This window comes from Ruditapes philippinarum, unplaced genomic scaffold (genome assembly GCF_026571515.1).
Source record: "Ruditapes philippinarum isolate M1 unplaced genomic scaffold, ASM2657151v2 ctg3536_1_1_1_1, whole genome shotgun sequence".
NCBI lineage: Eukaryota > Metazoa > Mollusca > Bivalvia > Venerida > Veneridae > Ruditapes > Ruditapes philippinarum.
Window position 1 is genome coordinate 8,051 of NW_026859563.1, and position 27,394 is coordinate 35,444.

The 27,394-nt window shown below is 31.1% G+C and overlaps 1 non-coding gene across 1 annotated transcript; it reads left to right on the forward strand.

Moving 5' to 3' along the window:
- The first annotated feature begins 15,055 nt into the window (after nucleotides 1–15,055).
- Trnap-agg (transfer RNA proline (anticodon AGG)) lies at nucleotides 15,056–15,127 on the forward strand. Its single transcript has one exon. It is a non-coding gene; the product is annotated as a tRNA-Pro (tRNA).
- The last annotated feature ends 12,267 nt before the right edge of the window (nucleotides 15,128–27,394 follow it).

Sequence of the window (27,394 nt, forward strand, 5' to 3'; positions counted from 1 at the left end):
AAGATGCATGTAAACAGATAGAATGAATTCCGAATGTCTATGCACATTTACTATATGGCCTGTTGACCTTGACCAAAAAAAAAAAATGTCAGATAGGTAGAATTCATAAAGATGTCTTTTTATACGAAGTTAAGTTGTAATATGTTAATAGTATTGGAATGAGTGACAGACACGAGTCCTATACAGGAAAATATTACTGAAGAACTCTCTTGGGTGTGGGCGAGTTAAGATTCATGGGGCATGATTAACATTTGATTTGTACAAGTTCTCAAGTCTCGTAAAGCCCGGTCAAAATAGACAGGGAGAGACCGGACCGGAGAATGGTATATCCCAGTAAAAACATTCACTAAATATCGGAAAGTGCGAAGTTAAGTTGTTATTATGCTATTTAGTATTGGAATGAGTGACAGGCACAAGTTCTATACAGGAATATATTACTGAAGAACTCTCTTGACAGGAGAATTGTATATCCCAGTAAATACATACACTAAATACCGGAAAGGATAAAATGACCGGAAAAAAAGAAAAAGAAAAAAAATGCACAGAACCAGATGTACACTTATGTTTATTAACCAAACGAAAACTTACTACAGAGAAAACGGGTGAAATCGCTAAATCAATAGTCAGTGTAACTATGATTTATTGAAAAGAATTCATGAATTTCATCATTTTATCTTTGCGCTCAAAGCAATACTTGCTGCTTTTTAAAGATGGCGTGAAAATTGAAAGTTTTTTGACGCTATGTAAGATTAAATTTGATTGGCTAAATAATTTTGGATTCCAGCCCTGACAGATAAATTTTGTAGAAAGCTGGAAGCCAAGCTTCAATTAAATTTTTGGATGGATTCGGAGTTTTAGGTTGTTTCTAAGTAAAATCCTAACGTAATACCGGCTCGCCGTGGCGAGCCGGCACAAAACTATGGCAAGTTAAAAGAATTATATGTAAACGCTTATAAATAAATGCTGAAATTCTGTTTATGACTTAAATATTTCATTCTTAGAATCAGCAAGGTGTTGTTATGTAATTTTATTGATTCATTGAAAGAAGTTATGCTGTTCAAGCTATTTTATTGCTGAATACTTGATCTGGGTCCGGTTCTTTCGCCCTCACAAAAAACAACAACAACAACAACAAAACAACTGTGGTCGTTTAAACACAGTGATTAGGAGGTTTTATTGTCTTTTTAAAAGGTAGATAAGAAGAATTCAATTTACTTTGTGAAAACAAAATTATTGCAAGTCTCAAAACAATTTAAAGATACTGTATGTAGAGTATTTAAACTTTATAATTCCACATCGTCTGCATTGATGTAAAACTACTGTTAAATGATGTCACAACATCTCGGAATGTGGCATTAGCTCAGTGGTAGCATGGGAGCCTCTCACCCAGGAGAATTGAGTTCAAAACCTTGATCATGAACTCTTTTTTTCTCCTTTTTAATTAATGAAATAGATAGTGCTTTTTCAGTAATTAATATGTTATTTCATTAATGTATTTATTCCTTCCTTCAGATTTTTAGCATTTTAAGTCAGTGCTATTTCATAGTTATTAAGGTATTAAAGATTTGTTAGACATTTAATTGCTTAAATAAAAGTTCAACAAGAAGTTTTAAATCTTATTAATTTAGTATTATTCTCATTAAAAAATATTCACAAGAAATTGCCAAAGCAGAAAATATGTTAGGAGTCAACGGACGAAAAGTCTTCAGTACACTTTCCCAGGATGAGAAAAAAGCATGGTATTAAGCTCTAGCTGTTTCAAAGAAAGTCTTGACTTGTCCTTTTTCACAATTCAAAAGGACCCTTTAATTTTGTGCACGAAATTGCAGAGCATACATGCAAGCAGCCATAACTACATGAATTGGATTATCTACACGAATGACAGCATTGATGTGTATTACTGCCTTTCTTATGGCTGGTGCACATGTAGTTAGAATGTGTTCTGATGTCTCCACCGTAACATGGTATCTCGCATATGGACAACATGAGGAGTGTTGAGACTCAGTCAGGAGTGTGAAATTGGTCTGATAATTTTGCTGATCATGTAGCGGTATTTTGAAATTGATAGCCATTCAATAAAGTGTGAAAGAGAATCGTTAACAGGAACAGTAATAGAGACAATGCTAAATTAAATTTTTGATTGAAGGCTTCCTTATGTTAAATGTTTAATTTACAATCATTATGTAGATGTAAGGGCATATTGGAATGATATAAACCAAATCTTACTTAGAGTTGTTTTATGTCACATAAATTATGAATACATGTAAATAAATGTTTTATGCCCTCGAAGGATGGCATATTAAAATCGAACCGTCCGTCTGTCAGTCTGTCATTCCGTCAGTCATTCAGGTTTTATACATATAGACAGTGGTGGTCATGTCCGCTCTGATTCAGTATGCATGAAAGGATTTTAATTTTTCTTTCATATATGAAATAACCATAGATGTATGGTGTGTCGCCAACAAGACTGGTTTCTATGACTTAGGTCCAGGTAATTGCGGGGGTCAAACTTTGTCAATTTTGATATTAATATACATATAGGCAGAGATGGTCGTGTCTGCTCTTAAAATAATATGCATGAAAGGATTATATTTTTTTATTTCACATATGAAATCATCATAAATATGATGTGTTGCCCTAAAGACCCGTGTTTTAAGGTCACTGCTGGCGTTTAAACTTTTTCAATATTTATGTTTAAATATTTAAATGGTGGTTGTTGTGTCCGCTCTGTAACTTCCATTTACATGAAAGTTTCATTTTTTATTTAAAAATATAAAGTCACCATAGATGGACAATGTGTTGTGAACAAGACCTAGGTTTCTTTGTATAACTTATACAATGTAGTTCACTGCTGGGGTTCAAACTTTGTCGAATTTTACCACCACACTTAACATGCAATAGTTGGTTTAGAACTAGAATCCTTTGGGGCATTTGTCACGTTCTGTGACAGCTCTTGTTTTTTCTCAGTTCTCATATCGTCATGGATCATTACATTACAATTGTAATAAAAGTCTGATTTCCATAATTATAAATAACACAAATTGTTTTCTGGATTTGGCTGTATCATAATTTATAAAAGAAAATAGTATCGAATTTGCAGTTCAGTATCAAATATTACGTATACTCCGAAAGAGCATACAGTCAAACATTATTTTTACTTGACAAAAAAATTCTAACGTACTTTTATATCTATAAATTTACTTAATTTAGGCAGACTTTTACACTATACATTGGAATAAGTCAACAACTCCTAGTATTTACAAACTATTTGCTTACATGTATATAGTTACTCAGTGTAAGTTTAGTTAGGTTAGACAGAAATACCTATCTGTTTTGTGTTATTATAATAATATAATAATAATAATAATGATAATTTATTATTATTATTGATATTATTATTAATATTATTATGTTCAACGTCCTTGTCTAAAGACTGACTAAAAAGGCCGTTAAAATTGCGATTGATTCTATACACCCTTATTTTAAGCGTAATGTAAGAAGTAGATGAATATAACAAGCAAATTAGACATTTATTATTAAAAAATGAACAAACTTACAGTAAAAATAAATACATTTAGTTAGGCGAAAAATAATATGCATGCACATTTTTATTTCTAAATATCCGAATTTGGAATATCCGAAACGTGCCCCATTTATCTTTTATATTAGTTTTGTGACACAATAGTCTAATTTTAACTAAACTATAATTTTGTTTACAATATATAAGAAATATATTGCTATCTTTATGAGTTTAATTCAGTCAAACACACAAATTTACTAGTCTTGTATGAAAATTGTCGTCAAATTTGTGATTTAATTGAATTAAGCAGGTGCTCTAATTATGACGTCATTATGTCGTCATAGTAACCAGAAATGCCTAATAAATGTCTATTTTGAAAATATAACACATTGTACTACACACCTTTAGGTTTTTATCAATATCTAAGATGGGGCCATTTTTGATGCTTAGTGAACCTTGCTCTTTGTTGTTTCTTAAACATGTAAGAGATGTTCTGTGTCCCTGTCAAAGAATAGAAATATTATATAAAGAAGTATTATTGTGATATTTACATTAAAGTTTTAAAGTTTGTGACCTCGCGGTGAATACTGGTCAGATTTCTACATGCTTTACGCCGAAGATCAATTAGTTTTAATCCTATTTTACATACGCATAAGATATAATTACTAATTAATTGCAACATTTTTGATATTCAATTCAGCAAACAGGTGTTTATATGCGTACCAATATATATTAGATACGAGGTTCGTCAGACATCAAATGATGGTAATCAGACTAGCACCCCACCCCCTTTACAAGTTCATCTTCTGACTTTTCATCAAAGACTGTCCGAATCCTATCCGAATACTATTTAGGGTGATAATTATTTTAGACAGTTCCTTCCTATTTTTCTTGACAGATTTATATTGATATGTAACAGTCTGGCAGGGACTCGAACCCCTGACACTCGGAATACGATTCCGCGGCTCTTGAGTTCCTCTGAGCCGCTTGTAAACACGTTTTACTTGTTTAAATACTGAATAGTTATAAACCTACTGTGTATGCAAATATTTCTTCGAATTTCCAAGGGTTACTTAGCATTGTGAATTAATTTCTAGCTGGGCTATACAAATGTTTGTCAGTCACAGGGTGAGAAAAAAGTGCATCCTGACATGGACTCGAACCCGTGACCCTCTAAATACTGTACCGCAGCTGTACCGACATTTAATTAATTTAATTTGTTAATAGTTTCATTATTTGTACATGTATAGTGAACATTTTACTAATTATACATTGTACATTGTACTATTTCTATATTTTTGTACAAATAAAAATAGCTAGATATTTTTCTAGATAAAAAATTCTATGGTGGCTAAAATATACCATGTTGTTATTTTTAGACATGTAATCACAACAGACAGGCTAAGCCACCCTTTACAAAATTCCCCTATCTGTCAGCTCATAATCAAGGCATAGACTACTATTTTTGTATGTGGCCTGGGCTTTTACTGTTCACTTACAAACCCTATAACACTGATAGCGAACAGATGCGCAGGCTGGTCTGGATCCATGCTGGTCGCAAACCCATTATGTTGCTTTTATCGTGACGCGGCTCAAATAAATCTTTATCTTATATGAGGTCCATAATATAACCCACTTTGATAAATATATATAGCTTTCTTGATTTTTATTCTGTATATTATCTAAAATCACTTTTAAGGTTTATCAATCCGTAATCATTACTTAACATAATACCCCTTTGAGATACCAGAGATGAGCCTGTATCGCCCTTTGCTAACTTAAAAGTATATAACCTATCCATATATAACCATATAATTCTTTGAAGATTTTTCTCAGCTGAGTAAGATAGGTATGCTGTAGTCCCAAGTCACTTGTTTAACTTCCCTCAAGTAAGTTATAAACCTCATAACTGATAAAATTCTAACAATAATATACTTAAATATCACCTATGTATGTATTTATATAAATTTACAAAAACCCATTTTGCATACTAATATATCTTTTGGGACCTGTACAATTTCAATTGATTGTAATTTTAATTTTCCTACAATATCAATTTTATGCTTCATTATAGGTAGGTCAGTTCATTAAAAAGGGCATAATACAAGATCCCTATGAAAAGTAATGTAATTGATAACTCAATCCAAATAAACTTTATTAATTAAAAGCTTTAATAAGATGACTTAAAAAAGAAGATTTCAATAATTGTCCAGGAAAAATATAAATGTTATAGTAAATTCTATGTGGACCCCAGCTATTAAAGAAAGCAGTGCCACATAAAATGTTGATACACCGGGTAATTTTACCTTAAACTTAACCTCTTAGGAAATGATACAGAATTTTTTCATATAACATAAATCTATTATATTAATTAACAAACATATCTAATTGACTAAAATAAGGTAGTCCTAACAAATTTCATTAAAAAATATCAGAATTATGGCAAATCTCCTAAGATGCCTAAATGTCCAAGATAAAGCACTTAATCACTACAAAATATGATAATTTTACCTAATTATAAGAGCCTTGGAAATTAAACAAAGCTACAAGAGGAACATTAATCTATCATATTAATTAACAAACGTATCTAATTGACTAAAGTAAGGAAGTCCCACCAAATTTCATTACAAAATATAAGAGTTATTGCAAATTTCCTAAGATACCTTACTGTCTTAAGATAGAACACCAATTCACTACAAAATGGGGATTTTTACCTTATTATATCAGCCTAGGAAATGAAACAGAATTATAAGTGCAACATAAATCTATTATATTAATTAACAAGCATATCTAATTGATTAAAATAAGAATATCTCAATAAATTACATTGAATATTCAAAAAATTATGGCTTATTTCCTATGATGTATAACTATACAAGCTTACACACTAATTCATTAAAAATGGGAGTAATATTACCTGATTATAACCTCATGGTAAATGAATCAAAGTTATATAAGCAACATAGTATTATTATATTAAGTTATACCTACATCAAATTGACTTATATAAGAAAATCCAAACAAATTTCATTGAAAATTAAGAAATAATGGCTAATTTTCTATAATGCCTTATTAATAACTTTACCACACTAAAGCATTGAAAATTTGGGAAAGCTTACCTTGTTATAACCTTCTGGTCACTGAAACAAAGTAAGCTTAAGTAAAGCCAAATAATTTTATACTATCAAGTAACTACTACATCTATTGGACTAAAATAAGAAAACCCCATTGAATTCTATTGACAATGAAGAAAGATAGGGTAAATTTTCTATGATGCCTATTTGTTCAAGCAAATACATTACATCTTTAAAAATGGGGGTAATTTTACTTTATTATAACCTCCTAGGAAATGAAACCAAGTTAGTAAGACAACGTATCACTATAATATTGAGTAACAATTACATCTGTTTGATTGATATGGAAAAAAATCCACCAAATTTCATTGAAAAATAAAAAAAGGTATGGCAGATGTCCTATAATGCAGACAGAGGTGTTCAGATCCACTATCAGTAAGGTAGTGTTCCCTTCCCTGTCAGGGGACCATTACTGGCATGGTATATGGAATCACAAAAAAGATACTGTAAAACTGATTTTTTCATTTTTACAGCTCAGAACTATTCACTATTGAGGGGAGAAGATGTGCAAGCAGACTGATAGCTTAGCCGGTAGTCAGCTTCGACACTGCATTCAAGGGGTCCCTGGCTCAAGTCCCAGTCAGGCTGCATATTTTTCTCACCCTTTGACATTTGACTCCCAACAGTTAGTAATAAAACAATGTGAAATTGGCCTTGAAGTTTCATACAATCACCTTTTCCAAAGGGGACTGTGATGGATGGTGTAAAACTCAGTCCTATTTCACATTGTTCACTGTACCCATTCAAGGACGAATTTCAATAAAGCAGGGGAATATGTAATGGTTCCGAACTGTTCACTATATAGGGAGATGATGCGTAAGCAGCCTAATACAATATAGTTCAGTCGGTTGAGTGGCAGAACGGTATTCCAAGGGTCCCGGGGTTAAAGTCCTGGTGAGGCAGCACCTTTCTTTTTTAACTTGTGACAGTAACAAAATAGGAAGGTATTAGGCATTTAATGTTCCTTGATAATAATATAGCATATTATAACATATAGCGCATAAAATGTCAATAAATTTCAATTTCAATACTATGAAACATATTTTCTGATGCGCTGCTCTCTTGGTAAATCCATATACTTTACAGTTTACACATGATTCACAAATTATTGAAGTCCAACACTCCTCCCCTCCTGGCACTTATGGATCGAGGTGCACGAGGTTGACAAGTTTCTCCATTTTCCTCATTTTTTTCTCGCTTACAGTGTCGGGTCCAAAATACAAGTTTATTCTTAATATAACACTTTAATTCATTAAATTTCATTAGGCTTTTCACACTTTTATAATCGTTCTTATCTATTATATTAAAACATATTTTATCAATATCTTTTTATGGAATTTAATTTTTTGATAACAAAAAAAAAAAGAATAAATATATATGCATGTAGTTTTACAGCTGATAATTTTTTCAGAACTCATATAAAAAATCAAATTAATATTTATTTTCCCAGGGAAATTTCATTATACGTATTATCACCGGAAATCTTTTTTATATCAATCATGTTTGCAAGTATGTTTATTTTATATATATTTAAGAAATAATATATCCCAAACAGTGATTTTATCGCTCAATAACATCACTGTTTGGAGTTCGGATGCGAGGAATTATATTACGAGGGCGTAGCCCGAGTGATATAATGATGCACATTCGAACAACAAACAGTGATGTTATTAAGTCATAAAATCACTGATTTGGATATATTATTTCGATTCTAACACGACATTAACAAATAAATGTTGCCGTACTTGATAGTTAAGCAAATTTGCGCCTCAGATTTGTTTCCGTACTTATTTTCGGCGCGTCAGATTTTTTGTGGTTACGTCACTTGTATAATGATTACGTCACATGTCTTAATATAGAATGTCAAACTGTGCATCTGTTGCAAAATAACACACACTTTCTGTTCTTCTATGTTCAATAGGGTAAATGCGGGTCATGTTAGAATATATTATAACCCATAATGCATGGTATTTATTATATATATTTATCAAATTGAAAAAAAGGTGGTTAAAAATTGAGGTTGAAACTTTCAGGGCCGAAACGTCCAGGAGGTGTAAAGTCCTGAAACATATAGATTTAGCCCTTGTCTGGAAAATATGTTGGGCTGCCGGTCTGCAATGTATGTTTTCCTTTGTTTAAAAAGGTCATGTATTAATTTCGTTCGCCTGTATGTAAATGATTTGATAATTTGATCGCTGATTTGCTAAAGTTACTACCATTCGTTTTATTTTTTTTACGCCAGAAGCGGTGTCGAAGTAATTATTATCTATCTAAGAGATTCCTGGTATTAAGCAAAGTATTTTTTCAGAAATGTGCATAAAGACGACCCTGTTAAATAATTTTTAATGCATGTATTAGCGCTTGATGGCTTATAATTTCAATAATCATTTGTTTAGGCTGCCCGACAAAAAATAATATTGTGCCAGGTTGAGTGCATTCGCGGATTGATATCATTACAGCTCTAACCTGGGACATAAGATAAGTTAGTTAACATAAACCCGTTTAAAATACATGAATGGCTAGCTATCATTTAATCAAATCACTAAACGATCTAGCTAAAGTTGTTAAAAATCTATATGATAAGGATATTTTATTAACATTTAGAAACGTTTTCTATTTTGCGTGTGTTTTAGCGTGCATATTACGTTTAGCGTATTTTGTTTTGCGTGCGTCTGCGTATTTCGTTTCATAAAGGGTGCATGTAACGTGCGTTCGTATAGCATGTAACATGCATGCGTTTTTTCCGGAACGTGCGTTTTGCGTGTAAACTAAAACGTTCACCCTACTGTATCACATACACAAAATAAAGACCGTTTAAAGTGAAATAAGAGTAGTTTAGCATTTAGCGCGTCTTTACACAATGTTTTTATAACGCTAATGACGTCATGTCAAATTATATGCACGGATGTGCAATACCATATTTACTGAGTGGCAAAATCGGCACCGGTGTGTGATGAAGCATATAAATACATATTAAGCGCATGTCAATAAATTTCAATTTTAAGTGATATGAAAAATATTTTCTGTTGTGCTGTCTTTGTAAATCTAATAACTTAACATCACAACTAGTTTCCTTATTTTCCTCATTTTTTTCCTCACGATTACAGTTTCAGACCTAAAATAAAATAGCGTTCTTAATATTTATATAGATCTATACTCATATATTGTAATGCCCTAGAAATTTTACCTTTTAATTTTAGTGATTTCACTGTTTATTTCTACTTTCACTTTCGTTTTGAGAAGCTTTTACTGGCGACAACACAGTAATTATGCGGTGTCCTAATGAAACATACAGGACATCAACTTAAATCTACGTATTGTGCCAGCAATTTAATCATTCTTGATTCTGGAAGCTTTTTCTTTAATGTTATCCATTTCCCTTAATGTTATCCGTGGTAGAATCCTGTGTTTTTAATCTGTTTTCGTGACTTCTGTCAAAATAGTAAATTCCTTTATTTTACACCCAAGATTATATAGTTCGATTGTTTATGATGCAGTCTCACTCAATATATAGATTTGCCTCATAAATCCATCTGAATTTAATTGTTAGCACTGTCTATATTTATGAAAATTTGCAATGAATTTTTCAATGTCGGCCATGTTGGACTATTACGTAGAGATTACGTAGTGAATGCAAGGGATAGTTCTTTATCCGATTGTGCATAAAAAGGAACACGTAACCCTTACTTTTTTACTTTCGATATTAGCGCATGATAGCTTATAAATATTTCTAAAAATCATTTGTTGAGGCTGTGACAAAAATTAATTTCGGTGCTAGGTTGAGTGCATTTCAGTTCTGACATAAACTCGTTTAAAATACATTTCTAGCTACCATATAGATCTATATGATAATCAAAATGTATCGCTAAACGATCTACATGTAGCTAAAGTTGTGAAAAACTTAAAATGATTACGATGTTTTAATAAAGGTTTAGAAACGTTTTCATTTTGCGTGCGTTTTAGCGTGCGTATATCGTTTAGCGTATTTCGTTTAGCGTATATCGTTTTCCGTGCGTCTGCGTATTTCGTTTCGTTTTGCGTGCGTATAACGTGCGTTCGTATAGCGTGTAACGTGCGTTCGTATAGCGTGTAACGTGCGTTTTGCGTGTAAACTGACACGTTCACCCTACTGTATCATCAACTTAGTAGTGGTGAATAATGGAACAATTTTGCATAAATCGTTTTTATTCAAACTCCGAGACTATTGTTCCACATTTATAGCTTCCTTCGCACGGTTGAAAATAAATGCAGTTTAAACTTATCCCATAAACTTTTTCAACTCATTCTGCGTCTGAAAAATATTTCATATGAAACAATATTTTTTTGTAAAAAAGAAAATTAGCAATTAAAATTATAATCCGTTTTATTGAGTTATAAAGGCTAATCATTTATCAGTTCATGGACAGAATTGAAAGATGTTAACAAATAATCACACCCGATAGCACCTGCTTAGAAAGAATTCGAAATTCAATATGATGAACATGGTCACTAACATCAACAGGAATGATATTGACATGCTTTTCTATAAACCAACAGAAAATTGGTTAGTTTGCTTTATATAATTATGCTGGTTTAGTAATTCCAAAAAAGTGTCTGACAGAATTTACAGATGTATCTATTATATCTCCTACATCCGACATGATCTTGATACCTATTTTTAATGTTCAACACTAAAAAGTGTAAATGTACATTTAAATTCATTGTTTTTTCCATTATACTTCAAAAAGAAACTGTATGGACACATAAAGAGCTATGCATTAAGATCCTATGTTTGTTGAATGTCAAAAGCCACAAAACTGTGATAACACAAGTGTTATCTCTTTTTTATCTATAAAATAAGACAAATTAGCGAAAGTCGTCTTGTAAAAACAAGTGATTGGTATGGTATAAAATACATCTATTTTAAGTAATGGTATCCTCGTTGTCTTTGTCTCATTAAACGTACCTTGCATTAAAAGTTATATTACTATTGATACTCTCTAAGCAGTTGACCTAGATGTTATTCTCTGTAGTAACAATATTCTTTTCTCCGTTCTTCCTTAAAAGAAAGAGAATCTTAAGTGCTGCGTACGGGAACAAAAGTCGAACATACTAATTGCTGAAGGTCTTCTATTGACACTTTTATAAAGCAACTGAAGGACAACAAACATACTTGAATAGCTTTCCATTTGCGCCGATCGAAATAAAAATGTTCGTTAATAAGACTGTTCGGAAGTCAACATTATGTTAATTTCTTTATTTATACGAATATCAAGACTTTAAATATACATTATTATAAATGCATTTTTTAAATTTGTAATGGCAATTTCAAATAACCAACAATATTGAAAACATCTACGTATTCAGAAATTATTTGCCATTTATTTCAAACGCCTAACGGAAACAAAGACATTTTTATGTACTTTATGCAATGCCATTGTCGCTATTGTCTTGCTTTGGCATTTTAATGAGAAAAGTGTATTCATAGAGCAAGAAATAATGGAACTAACGTCATTATTCAGCTCACATACATCATACTTAGATGGAAAGAAAATTCAAGCATAATAGGGCCTTAATAAGAAAATAAATTGTTTTTTATTACATTTTTTGTTTCGTGAAAAAGCTTTCGAAAATTGCGTTGTTTCGTTGTTGTAATTTGAATATATATTTACTTTTAAATGTATTTAAGAAACATCATTTTTGACGATAAACTGTTATAGTCAAAATAAATGAAATATTGTATTTCTTAAAGTAAATACAAATTTAACAAATGTTGTATATAACTTTTGTCTACGTTGTCAATGAAACTTAAACTGTAATGTACTGTCAAGAATCCAAAGACTGTTTGTCAAGTGTGGCTCGTTGGTCTAGGAATATGATTCTGGCTTTGAGTGCAAGTGGTCCCGGGTTCAAATCCAGGACGATCCCATCTTTTGTCTATAATTTGTTTAAATAAGCGGACAGATCTGTTTAAGTTCCCACTTTCACTTTAACAAAACGTATTTTACATGTTTGACTATTGGCGCTGCACAGTAGCTACGACAGACAATTCATTATTACGAGACTTATCAATATACGCAACAATATATTTATCATTTCTCCGAATACTGTCGTCTTTGGAAGAATCTTGCTGCCGTAGGTGTGAATAAAACGCCATGCTGGTCAGGAAAAGGTAATATAACGGGTTCATACAAAATTCAACGAACACTTATTATAATTTCCACAGGTTTCTTTTTTGAAATTTTTGACACAAGTCCATTATGTCTAAGAAGAGCTTTTATTTCTACTTTTCATCAGCTTTATTTGGTGTAGTTTTATACATTAGTTTCCAAAACGTAATTTATTGGCCAATTACCTTAACCATCTTTTTTCATCTTGTTTGGCAAAACAATAGTTAAAGCTAATTTTGTATTTTGTAAGGAAGTACTACTACAAAGTACAAAGTACTTCTTTGTTTACATTTTGCTAGTTTTATGACAAACTTATTTACGTTTTACGCTACTTCGTTAGATAACAAGCATATATCATTGTCTAACATCATTATTCAAACATTATCAAATTCATATTTTTCCTTTCTAAAGAAGAACAAATACATTTGTTTCTGATGATAATCTGTCTCTAACTAAAATATTCTTGACGTCTCACCGACATTAAAATGAACTATGTGTTTTTATCAGTATTTTTCTAAATATAGATATATTAATATAAATATCAGCATTCATATACACTTCTTATCATGTATTTTTAATTGTTCAGTTTATGACAGGCTGCTTTCATCATTCTTACTTTAAGCTGTCACTGTAGCATGTGAATTTGACATTTGTCTCATGAAACATTGCTAAATGCAACTTCATTTTGATCTCTGTCCGACATATCCTATAAGTGGCTCGTTGGTCTAGGGGTATGATTTTGGCTTTGGGTGCGAGAGGTCTCTGGTTCGAATCCCTTATTTTTTTTTCTAATCGGTTCATATTAGCGAACCGATTTGTTACTCGCCCCTTTACAACGATTACACAGCACTGTGCATTATCTCTTGGGATATAGCATTCAAATCAGCAAACTCCCTTTGAAGCATGTTTACATTTGATTAAAAAAGAGGATTAAACTAGTACTGTTTCGTCATTAACCTGCCAATTGCATAGTTTACTAATTATGCGGTCTATGCACTTTTCAATTCACGACAGAGTTTCGGGAAGTAATATTTGATTTTATTTAATGTCTGTCTATGAAATATATATACTGAGCGTTATAGCGCAATAAGGTAAACTACACTTTATATTTTCTAAAATTCATACGTGTTGAAAGATCGAGACCACGTTAGTCCATGTTGTTTCTTTTTAAGGACTATTGAAGCTCTTATTACCTAAAGTGTATTTGGATTAAAGTCAAAGCATATCATTTCAATACAGTAAAACACAATACTAATCAGGGCAAACATTGTTTGTATATTTTTGCATATCTTTGTACAGAATTTAAATGACTGCGAATGTGACGACCACCTATTTATTAATTAGCTGGTGGGACCATTCAAAACATAAATTATATACTTAACATTAATTCTAATGAACTACACGGACAGTAAGTGGGAATATTTAAATAAACCCTATGTATTGATAAATTGCAGTTTAATAAAATCACACTATATATTTACAAAGTGGAATGTACTGCCTTGTAGGTCTAGGGGTATGATTCTCGCTTATGGTGCGTGCGACATCTCGGGTCATATCCCGAACGAGTCCATCCTTTTTATGATATTTAGCAGATTTCCTTAATGTAACGAGTATGTCTTTTCAAATCAGTTCAATAATTGTAATAGTTCGGTTCTTCGCATGTAGTATGGTTCATATATTTGTTTTTATTGTATAAGTATAAAAAGGAAAAAGAGCTAAGTATGTTTAAATTTATTGCTTTTCGGAATCAGACAAAAGAAATATTAAACTGTGTAAATTGTTACATGAAAAACTAACATTGAACTTAAAATTATAATAAAATATTATGAATTTGACAAATCGTTCAACAACAATTGTCTCCTTTCATTTAAGCTATGACGACTGGCTCGTAACGAGTAAGGTCATAAATGGGCTTGACATAACATCTTTTTTGTTAAGTTCGATTGTATACCTTAGAATTTGTAAACATTTGTATTTTATTTGTTATAGCAAAAAAGAAATCTGACGTTTTGTAGCTCAAATATAATATAATAATGATTATCATCTAATTACAATATGCAGTCACCAATTACGTATGGAACTACATAATTTTATTACAGTCTTTGTCCTCCCTGAACCTTTCTTAAGAGGACGAAGTAATATTATTTTCCAATACACAAATTAGTGACACCTGGATACATGTTTTCTGACAATTATTTCATTGTTTTAGTAGAATAACAACGTAAGAATGGATGTGTTTTAATAGATGTACTGGTTCGTTGGTCTAGGGGTATGATTCTCGCTTAGGGTGCGAGAGGTCCCGGGTTTAAATCCCGGACGAGCCCAACCTTTTTTCGATAAATTCAGCAGATTTCAATGAACATGACTTTTTTCAAGAATCGTAACAGTTCGAGACTTCCACTGTAAGGTTTTTTAGTAGAAAGTATTCTTATACCAGTACAATAAGAGCAACAACATTTCGGCAAGTTCAGGCACATTGCCAATGATTATTGTGGTAGCGTTCTTTTTTTGTTTGTGATGACACATGTAATATTACTCGTAATCAGGTTGTTACATGCAACATACATTGTAGTTCTACTCGTACAATATGATTAATTATACCTAATATTCGTTAAGGTACAGAATAAATGTAATATAAACATTTTTAGTATCGAAAACTTACTAAAATTGATCGGACGTATCTATAAAAAGCTCTCTTCGAAAACTCAGTTTCCTTTACCTTCTGTAATTTTGGCAATTTTTTGTTTGCATGTATCTAGTAATTTATTATTGTCGTTTCTGCAAAACAATCATACAGTATGAAATTAATTAACATTTAACGAGCTCACCGTTCATAACCCTTAACCATAGCATACCTTTATCGTAATATATAATCACATTTTAAGCAATAATTCAAGTAACGCATTGCATCTTCTGGATATTTAACTGTACAAATTACTGAAATGAATGTCGGAAAAGGAAATACATCTATCTATTTGAAACCTCACTAATTTTGTTAATTTGTGTTTAAGATGATTTATGTTTAAAATTTATGTAAATATTGCTTTAAAGAGGACATAAACTGCTGTACATTTAAAACGTTTCATGCGTTTTGGTGATTAAAGACGGTAAAACGGTTACGATATATTAATGTTCTGATGTGAAACGTGACTTTTATGCCAACCTACTTCCAACAAGATAAGATCATTATAATATTATTAATTAGACGATGTTCATTTAATTGTAAAAAACAAATATGTAAAAAATTCTGATGTGTACAGTTAATTGCAACCAAACAAATATAATAAACTTTCTCATTCATATGTTTAAATATAATGGTAATGTCTTTACTATAAGTTTCCAAAGTGTTTATATTTAAATTATGCTTATCATAGGTTGACTAACCTCCAAGATAGAGGAAATGTCTCACTACTCATATTTAGGTCAATTGTTATTTACATCACGTACCTAATTTGTCTTACCTTAATTTCTGGGAACTACCATAGACTAGTATTTTATGAAAATATCTGTCTTTTTTGTTAATCAATGTCTAAGCAGCCAATTTACTCGACATTTAATTGAGAAAATAGATCACCAATGTTAGACAAACGCAATACTCTTATGGCGAAATTGTCAGTAATATCATTGTGTTGGGTCAAAATTCACAAAATACTCATCTTTATACATCTTTTAGAACATTCACGTGTTTTGGAAGATAAATATTCATATATATTATATAATTATTATGTAATTATAATACCTAAGACGTTAATTATATATGAACCATATGCTGTTTTATCGAATTTTAATTCATGATCGATTCATACAGTCAAGTTTGTATATTTCGCTTCACAATCTGATGACTTCCGGATAAAATAAGTCAATCTTTAATAGTAAGAGTTCACTTCTTTAATTTGTCATTTTTCCAACGGATAGTTTAAAAAGCGGACATATACGTATACAATCGACTCATTCAAAGGTGAAGCCACTTTCTACTTTTCAGAGATATTTTTCTGATGATCCGCTCAATATTAGCCCTATAAATATCATTACTGCCAACATTGTCTAGGCTTGGAACTGATGAAAATAATAATGATATAACAGAAGTTAAATTTATTGTGACTGTTGGCACACACTAGAAAGATAAAGACAATTACATTAACAATTGACCTTTTGTAATAAGTATAGATAAAGAGAAGTATATTTTGAGAATTTTTTAACTGAATTGTATATTATGATGAATCAACATCAACAGGAGAGCAGAATCCACAGCCCGAAATATAGTGAGTCACAATATAATGTCATCCAGTAGGGCCCCGTGCAAGAACGCTCAAAGAAATTGTAAAGAAGAGAGATCACCAGAAGATTAGACAAACAACGTTTTAACAATAGTAATGGCATCATTATATAAAGCGGTTACTTGTTTCACATAAATGTATTCAATACAAAAGTAGCGGCATTTTTTTTGGTGCAAACAATAGTTAATATCTAATTAACTAAAGGAGTAATGAATACTAGGTTCCAACGACTTAAATAGTGTATAAATGTATACAATATTTCTTGAATAAAAATTGTCAAAAGGTAATAAAGAATTTAAATGCATTTTTTTATTACAATTAAAACAATTATAATAATACTTTTTTCAGAGAAGGTTGCATACAAAGTTAAAACAAAAGAAAAGATATACATGTGTACTTATTTTCAAGTTTCAAGTAGCAAAAAAAAGGATCATGAGATAAATAATTACAGAATCATGTCATGAGATTAGTTATATTTTAGTTCTCACGATTAACTAAATAATTTGTGATCTATCTTTCTCAAATTTTAATTTAACAGTTTGAAAAATTTCGTTAATTTCATTTTTTTCGAGATTGTTTTGAAAGGTTAATCATCTGTGAAACAAATTTGTATTCTTGTTATAATATAATAAAGACTTTGTAAAAGTACACTATGTTTATATTTATTGAAATTGCGAACAGAGATACAAAACATAAGTCCAAGAAGTTTATAAATATTGACAGTATAATCATTTTTGACATTTTGTATAATTATATAAATAAATTAAATGTGAAATATTGTGTAGTGTTTCAAAGCAACTTTAAAAAATCATTTATTTTACGTTTATTATATATGGACTTGGCTTTTTAGATCTGATATACCTTCGCTTAATTGTTTAATGCTATTAACAAAATATAAATCACGCACAAGTCGGTAGTATATACTGGAATATTAAGATGCTTTTTTATTTCGAATAAACATGCTGTCTAGACACGTTATTATGAAACGGATATTACGTATTTAAAACGATATAACACTTCATCATTTCCAACATAATAATCTGTATCTGACAATTATTAATATGCTATAAACAAAAAGTAATATTCTAAGTGTCATACACAGATAATTGTGCAAGTGTTATTATCCAGCTTCTTTGCGACGTCCTGTAACTGAAGAGAACAGAACAGAACTTTTTTATCTCAAATCAATACATAGACATTAGAGAGTACGGAATACATGCGAAATTCCAAATACATGACATTTTATGTCAACGGTATTATAAAGCGACGCCCTGTAACTTAAACTATGTTTGGAAAAATGTTACTGTTTAATTGATTGCATTTCATATTGTTTAGAAACATGATTATGCATATTTATGAACAATTTATTACATATGTAATACAATGAATTTTTTTTATCGGAAATTTTTTGTTTGTTTCTCTATCTGAGTTTAAATAAACGTTAAATATAATGAATATAATGATAATAATAATATGAAATGTTTTGTTCCGATAGTGGTTTTTGTACGTTTATAAATTTATGTACTTTAAATTGATACTTTTCTGAGTCCATTTAAAATAGTCAAATGCATTTTCTTTCGCAATGCGCTTGTTTTGATAAACCTGACATGTACAACGTCCTTTGTTTTGACACATTTTTCAGCTTTTCTGACTAACAAAAATCGACCTGTATAACTGCCTCTTTTTAAATTTAAATACGTAGATATTAGATTTGCTCTGATATTTTTAGGAGCTTTTTTTTAAAGAAAACATAAAAATGGAATCTCAACATACGTGTAACATGATCTGAATAACACCCCAACCCCCGAAAAATTATATCTTGAAATCTTATTTCAAATTCCATAGTTTTGTAGTATTTGATCGATTTCACATTGAATTTTGCCTTAGCATTTAACTGTTAATTAGATATGCTTACTATATAAGGTTCATTATATATCGACAGAGTTTAACATTCAAAATATTCAAACATTTCTACCACATGTTCAGAGGTTATTGACCATTCTTTCTATTTGCAATTCGTTTTTGATCAGTACCAGTAATTTATGAGCAAACAAAAACTTACAGTATATAAGCATCGGTTTGTCCTAATCTAATTCTGTGTCAATTTCGCCTGCCACATTAACTTGCTAAGTAAGACATTCAGAATTCAATAGGGGCTGTCCTTTTCTTAGAAAACGGAAGTAATTTCCCCGGTCGCTGTCGACGATTATCATCAGCTTGCAGCATTTATGTCACAAGAGTCAATAGGATTAAACTATTTCGTCTGAAGCGTTGATCTTTATAATTTTAAAATTACGTTTCTGGAAAGTAGGAAACTGTATGAATATGCTAGTCACCCTTAAGATATTTTATGTTCGAAATAATAACATCATAATTATTTTTTCTTTCCTTAAAAAAAATAATAGTAATAATAAATAAATAAAATAAGATAAAAAAGAAATAAAAATAAAAATATCTGTCTAAAATAAGAATTATCTATAATTTTTGAATTAAAATTATATCTATATTATATAACAATGATGTTGTGTCTGAAAAAAATTGATTAATCATTACATATTAAATATACTAAAGTTATTGCAATCATATGCCTTGGATTCTTTTCCTGAATATTTTTCTTCAATTTGTGTCGCTAACAACGATATCACATATTGCCAACGACATTAATTCATAATAACAATTATTTCTCTTGTTTAACGTTTTCTACCAATCAAATATATTAATGAACTCCATATTAAGGACAGTATTCAGAACATATTTGTCTGCATAAAGTAATTTTAAACAAAAGTCATAACGCATTATGAATAAACGTTGAACTTCAAGGAGGAATGTCTTGTGCAAAATAATGAAAGAAAGGAAAGAAAAGAAAAATAGTAAGATTTATAAGTTTGACAATTTGATTTAATTATTGTATTGCTTCGCTATTTTAAATAACCTACATTTTTGTTTTATATTATTGAACATATCGAAGTACACCATTGTCGATATGATTAAGACAACATCAAATGTACTTTTCAGAGTAGCAATGAAAGTACAATGTGTTTGTGGCAATAAACTTTACCATTATAGCTCTCGAAAAGGGTATTATCTTTGATTTGACAAGGTGCATAATTAACATGTACTTTTCAGACCTTTTCTGGCTAATTGCTCTGTAAATGTCTAATTATGTCTCACTTGCTTTTGTCAAAGTAACCCAGTTATATCCAGTGGATTTATCAAACACTTTCATAGATTATAGTGCTTGTAATTTATCATTTATGAATATCATTATAAAGAAGATCAACCGCCTCCGTGGTCGAGGGGTTAGAGTCGATGACTTCTAATCCAGTTACCTCTCTGGCGTGGGTTCGATCCCCGGGAGATACTTTGTTAGTTTAGCGCGGAGGAAGGTAGTCTAGTACTGGTGTAACTCTCCAGGAACGATGGTTAGGAAACTACCCGCCTATATGACTGAAATACTGTTGAAAAAGGCGTAAAATGAAACAAACAAACAAACATAAAGAAGATAAAACCAAAAAAAATAAATTAGATAATTACAAATAAAAAAAGAAATACTGTTGCTTATTTCTTCGAAAAACTATCTTTTCATGAACATATCAGATATTGATTAACATTTACGATTCCGATAACAATGACCGGTATGTTATGCAAATATTAATGTATTGACAACCTAATCAGAATACAAATCTTGGCAATTTTAAAATCCAATCATACTTCTTTGAAGTATTTACAGTTATTTCTTACGAGCCGTATGTGTATTTTGCCGGTATCAAAGTTTTTTGTTTGTGTGTGTGAAACGGATAATCGTTTTCCTTCTTTAATTATTGAACTCAAAGACATTTTCTTAGTCAGCAACGTATTGTTCTTTTGGAAGAAATGTTGAAAATAAACGCAATTATTGTATGTTTGTAGGAAGAACTTATTGCTTGGCACAAAGACTGGAGGAAACAGATTATTACTGCCATAGTTGACCGAGTATAATTTCACTTCTTAAAAGACAAAAAAGGTTAAATTATAATTCTTGAGACGTATTGTTACCAACGGCGGTTAATAACCAAACCAATGAGAGGGGAGAAAACTTCTAATAATACATTACATGATGTTCTGCAATGTCCCACAAGAATAGCAATACCTATTACAGTTTTAAAGGTGTCAAAGAAGTTCGCTGGTTAACATGCCTTGTCAAACATTAAACTGTGAAAGTAAATGTTGACAACCCATTAAAAAGAGCGTAAGCACACATTAAACAAGCAATACCAATCAACAGCATAACGTTTATTGTCCTTTCATCTTGTCTTCACCAACGATATTTCTTAATAGGTGAAAATAAAAGAAAAAAAGAGAGGCAATACAAGTAAGCAATAATTTTAAGGACTCTTATGAACATATAATTACCAGATAAATGAACTTATAAAATCGTCTAGATCATATTTATGTTCCTATTGAAAACAAGTCTGAAGTTTAAAACAACAAATTAGCACAGAATATTTGAAATGCAGCATCAATGCTGGATCTAAAGTATTTATTTGTAAAGCAATTACAAAATAAAGGCATTTTGGTTCCTTTTTTCCTATACGTAGTTGAATTATAAATAACATCTTTTGTTGACATTGCATTTATAAATTTGAATTAAATTATTTCAAAGGGATGAGCCTGGAACACGTTGATATTATGATTGAATATTTATTAAAAAAGACATGAAGTTTCGTAAATAATTGTGCATAAGGCTTTGTGGTTACTTTTTTCCCTATAAGTAGTTCAATTATAATAAATAACATCTTTTGTTGACTCTGCATTTATACATTTCAATTAAATTATTTCAAAGGGATGTGCTTCGAATATGTTGATATTATTATTGAAACTTTATTATAAAAAGAAATAAAGTTTCGTAAATAATTGTGCATTAGGATGATTCAAGCAGAAATAACGAAACTGATCATATGGATAGTGGTATCAAACTTCTCTAAGTTTATCAATAAATGTTTTTTTCTATTTACTAGTATTAACTGGTATGTAAGGCGGATTTGAGGCGGCAAGTTAATGTGGTGCAAGCTTTTATCATCCATAGTAAATAAAAAATAGCAACGCGCGGAATATCAAATTTTATTTAAATTTATTCATTTTAATTCCAATTATTCTCATATATTTATTTTAAATTGACTTTAACTAAATCGCGTCCTCTAGATATGTGCTACTTTAGTAGATTTACTTTCACCATTTAAAATATCAATTGATACATTGAAAATGCGCCTTTTACAGTTTTCAACAATTTTACAGTACTAAATTGACACATCACAAAGAAAAAACAGAACCAAAAAGATGAAATTCATCTTTAATATTATACATAGACAAAGCTGACGTGTCCTTTCATTTCTCTTAAGGTTGAAATGTCTACTAGTTCAAATTAAATGTTGATGAATTGACAGACAATTTTAAGCCAAAGTAACCTGTTAAACTCGGATATTACTTCATAATCGTTAATTAGATTCTGCGATTTCAAATTAAGGTTTGATTTCTAAGATAATAAGAGTGGAGGTCTTGAAGAAGTCTCCTGCTGTTTTAGCATGAAATTTTGTATCATAAACTTATTGATATCTACCGTAGAAGGAAAAACCAAAATCATTTAAGCTAGCAATTATACTTTAGAAGACCAATAAAGGAAAAGGGATTAAATATCAAACAAATGTAGAGAATCTTTTTGAAGGGTCTGGTCTTCTCTTTGGTGCGTTTTGGTGTATGTTTGGCAATACAACAAAAACTTATAAGGGCAAACTCAAACTGAGGCAGATCTTTTCTAGGTAAATGAGTTTAGCCTGCTCATAAGAAAGAGGGACCAAATTGCAAACGGCTTGATAAAGCTTACTCCATATTCGAAACATGACAAGACACTGCCTTTTCCACAGGTACAAAAGTTTCGACCTGACCTGGAATGCAGTTATTTTCAAACCAGTAGTCTGTGCGAGTTGCCTTATCATAGTTACATGTATTCCACTTCATTAAGCTAGCCTATGATAAAAAGCCACAATAGGTCTCATTAAACTCCTATATAAATGAAACGTTCGCGATTATTTTCACTGATAGGCATTTTATTTTTCTTGCTAACCGTAAGTCCGATGAACTTGTGAATCTTGCAAACATTATTAACAAAACAAATTTAAACCTAGTCTGCATTTTGCAAACATCTCTCTAGGAGTTATTTATTTACAAAGTTCCTCATGACAAATATTATTTCTTTAACTAAAATGTAAATACATGTATTACACAAACAAACATGACAAAGTGACATTTTGAATCAATCAGACATTTTGATCCCTCTTTAAATGGTCATCTATAAAAACAATTATATCTCACAAATGTAAAATAAAACTCTTAACGGACCAAAAGTCATAATATATTTAATTATTTCTAATGCTTCCGAATTCAAACGTTTTTTTATGTAAAATTATCTTCATAATTTCTTTGGTTGGTGAATTTGACAGACAAACGTAAATAAAGAAAAGAAAAACTGAATCCTTAAAGAACACCCAAAAAGACAAAATTGAACATTTTTCAGGGTCAGTTTGATTGAGCTTGTTTATGGACGGTTCTGAAAATTGCAAGTTACCGCCCACGCCCCCCCCCCCCAGCACCGGCGTAAGCATAATTCAACATTTAGTCTAAAAAGACATTTGTATATATATATATAATATATATATATATATATATATATATATATATATATATATATATATATATATATATATAGAAATGAGAGAAAATATACACACATACCACCACATCGATATGCCAGTCCAATTACGGCACAGCGCCTAGCAGAACAGTCATGAAAGCATAGCCACTGCTCATCCACCATCACAAAAAATGATGGTTTCAGAACAGCTTTATATACAGTCACAAACTGCACTACACATTGAAACAAGCTCAACATTCTCATATATAGAGTTTGTTCTCTGTGGATGAGCAGTGGCTATGCTTTCATGACTGTTCTGCTAGGCGCTGTGCCGTAATTGGACTGGCATATCGATGTGGTGGTATGTGTGTATATATTCTCTCATTTCTATCAATTTATCTGCACACTTGTATCTTAAGTGATCCCACGCAGGGGAAAGTATAACTGTATTGAATTTAATTATCTCCCTTTATATATACTTTATCTGTCTAAATTCATTGTATCCTACGGATCTACTTGATCTTACGTGATCAAGTTGACTTTCGGAAATAGATATATAGTTCTCTGGTCCCAATCAGTGAAGAAGACAATAAAATGTCATCGTTGATTTGTGAGATATGTTAACAGAGAACAAACTCTATATATGAGAATGTTGAGCTTGTTTCAATGTGTAGTGCAGTTTGTGACTGTATATAAAGCTGTTCTGAAACCATCATTTTTTGTGATGGTGGATGAGCAGTGGCTATGCTTTCATGACTGTTCTGCTAGGCGCTGTGCCGTAATTGGACTGGCATATCGATGTGGTGGTATGTGTGTATATATTCTCTCATTTCTATCAATTTATCTGCACACTTGTATCTTAAGTGATCCCACGCAGGGGAAAGTATAGCTGTATTGAATTTAATTATCTCCCTTTATATATATATATATATAAACATCATTTTTCTATGCAGTGGCAGAGACGAATAATTGACAGATATTTGAATAAAAAAGTGGACAGCTCGTGATTTGATGAATGAGAAATTCAATACACAACGATAAATGACACACTGTTGTTGACAGCAGCGTTAAACCTGTGCTTAATCAAATAAAGTAATGGGATGATTGATGCTTTGTTAATCCGAGAGACATTTTCTTTCAGACATTTTAGATGGTAAGTTTATATAAAAAATATGACAAGCAAGTAAAGCAGTTTTTTTTCAGTATATTATTTCGATATCGTTTTTATTCTTTAATTGTGACGCTGCTTTTAACCTATGAATAATAGATAAATGTTTTCTAAGTAAGCTAACATAAAAGAGAATTTCTATATCATTATTCAAATCATTTTATATTATACCAAACATAATAAAATAATAACAGACAAGCACTTTCATTCACTGTTAGAATGTCTTGAAAGTAGTGCGAATAATTAATGCTGTTTGAAAATAACATAACAAATAGATTTTTAGATGTCATAGCTTAAAATATGTATAAATGTACGTTGCTGTTTTTTTCTGGAATATGTCACTTTGATACTTTATCTTTTCTGTTTAACTCTCCTTTCATATTGGCAGACAGTGAAAAGTTGATTAAGTAACAATGCAATACAACAATCTACAACGACTTTTAATCACATTAGAAAATAAAATTAATATTCTAACAGAAATATAGAAGAAATCGTCATAATATGGAAATGAAAATGTCTATGAATATATTAACTTGACCTATAACTTATCATTATTAAGAATACGTTAATAATGTAGTAATATCTGGAAAAAGTGATTCCTCGGAAGCATTTAAATTAGCACGAAACTTGCAGATTCGGTTGAAATTGGTCTGTATATAAGGGATTATGAAAAAATGCAACATCTCTCACGCCCCCCTAGCACTTGCTTGAGCGGTACTCAATTCTCAACACTTAATAGTGCTAGACTTATTGATCCCGAAGGACCAGAAAAATATAACATTACTGAAGTGAAGTAAGGGACAACTCTTTACGTCTGCCACACCACACTGGACACCTACTGTTGTACAAAACATGCACAAAAAGTACTTCTAAACCTTAAATGCCGTGTTTTCACCTAAGCATACGTCTATAGCAGTTAGAGTTTGGAAAAGGCCCTTAAAATACCATCGCTCAATCTAAGCAATAGATTTGCAGCAAACATGACGTTACATGAATTCATTAAACAAATCGAGAAATTATGTTTAAACTGGTACTCATTAAATGGTCATTTTGGTTTTATACATCCCGCTTGTAATATTAATTTACTCTTTTTAAGTTTAAATCTTTCAAATTTCAACATTGATATTTATCTAATTAATTTGTTCGTTTAATCTTGTAGCATCTGCGTTAATGAATTGGTGGGTTTACACTTTATAGAACTCTTGTAAGTGATACAAACACGGCCTTGAACGATCTTAAATCACATCATGTTGCCATACAGTGGCAGATAGAACGAATAATTGATTTTGCGTAAACATTTGACAGCGTATGGTTTGATATATTAACTACACAACGATATTTGACACAATGACTGTTGACAACAGTGTTTAACCAGAGCCAAATCAAACAAATAAATATAATGATTGATGCTGTGCTTATCTCGCAGACATTTATATCCAGACAATTGAGAAGTTAAGAATTGGAAAAACAAGACAAGACCACGTCTATGCGGAGCATTTTATGCCCGAAAGTGACTTTTTAAGTAAGAATGAAGCATTTGTAAGACATGGGAATTTAATAAAATATTACCGCTTTCAAAAAGCAATCCTCCTTTATAGCTGACGAACCTTCATATATATATATATACAGTTGCTGTTTCCAAAGCACCACCATCAAGTTGTTATCTTGTAAGTAGAAATGCTACTACGGATGGACGGAAAGACGCCAGGTGTATAACATAATATCAGCAAATTTTTAGGGCATATAGTTATTGTACTCAATATAATTGATCATCGTATGAAGTTTGACAGTTGTAAAACTGTTAACAATATTAAGGTCATTTGATATTGACCTTTGACCTTATGACCCCAATATAGATATGGATTTTTAATTCAATATAGGCAATCGTCCTATGAAGTAAGCCTCTGTAAGCCAAGTGGAACTTGAGTTATGCTCCAGAAAGCACAGTGTAAAGATAATTGTGACCCTGACCTTTGACCTTTTGACGCTAAAATACATAGGGGTCATGTATTGAACATGGCTGTTCAATAAAATTTTACAGCTGTAGGTTGATTAATACTTAAGTTATTGAGCGGAAACTGTTTACAGTTTTAATGTAATAGTGTCTCTGACCTTGTGACCCCAAAATCAATAGGGGTCTTCTACCCAATATGGACAATCATCCTATGAAGTTTGAATAGTGTGGGCCTAATGGTCCGGCAACTTTTTCAGTTTTAAGGTTATAGTGACCTTGATCTTTGACCTTGTGATCCAAAAATCAATAGGGGTTTTCTACCCAATATGGACAATCATCCTATGAAATTTGAATATTGTGGGCCAAATGGAACTTAAGTTATGCTCCGGAAAGCAAATTGCTAAAAATACAGGTCAGTATCGAAGTATATTTACTGTTTTCTTTTCTACAATTAGATGTCTAGAGTATGTTCAAAATACATGTTTTGGAAATCATCCAAAGGACACGAGGATATAACGTGACGTA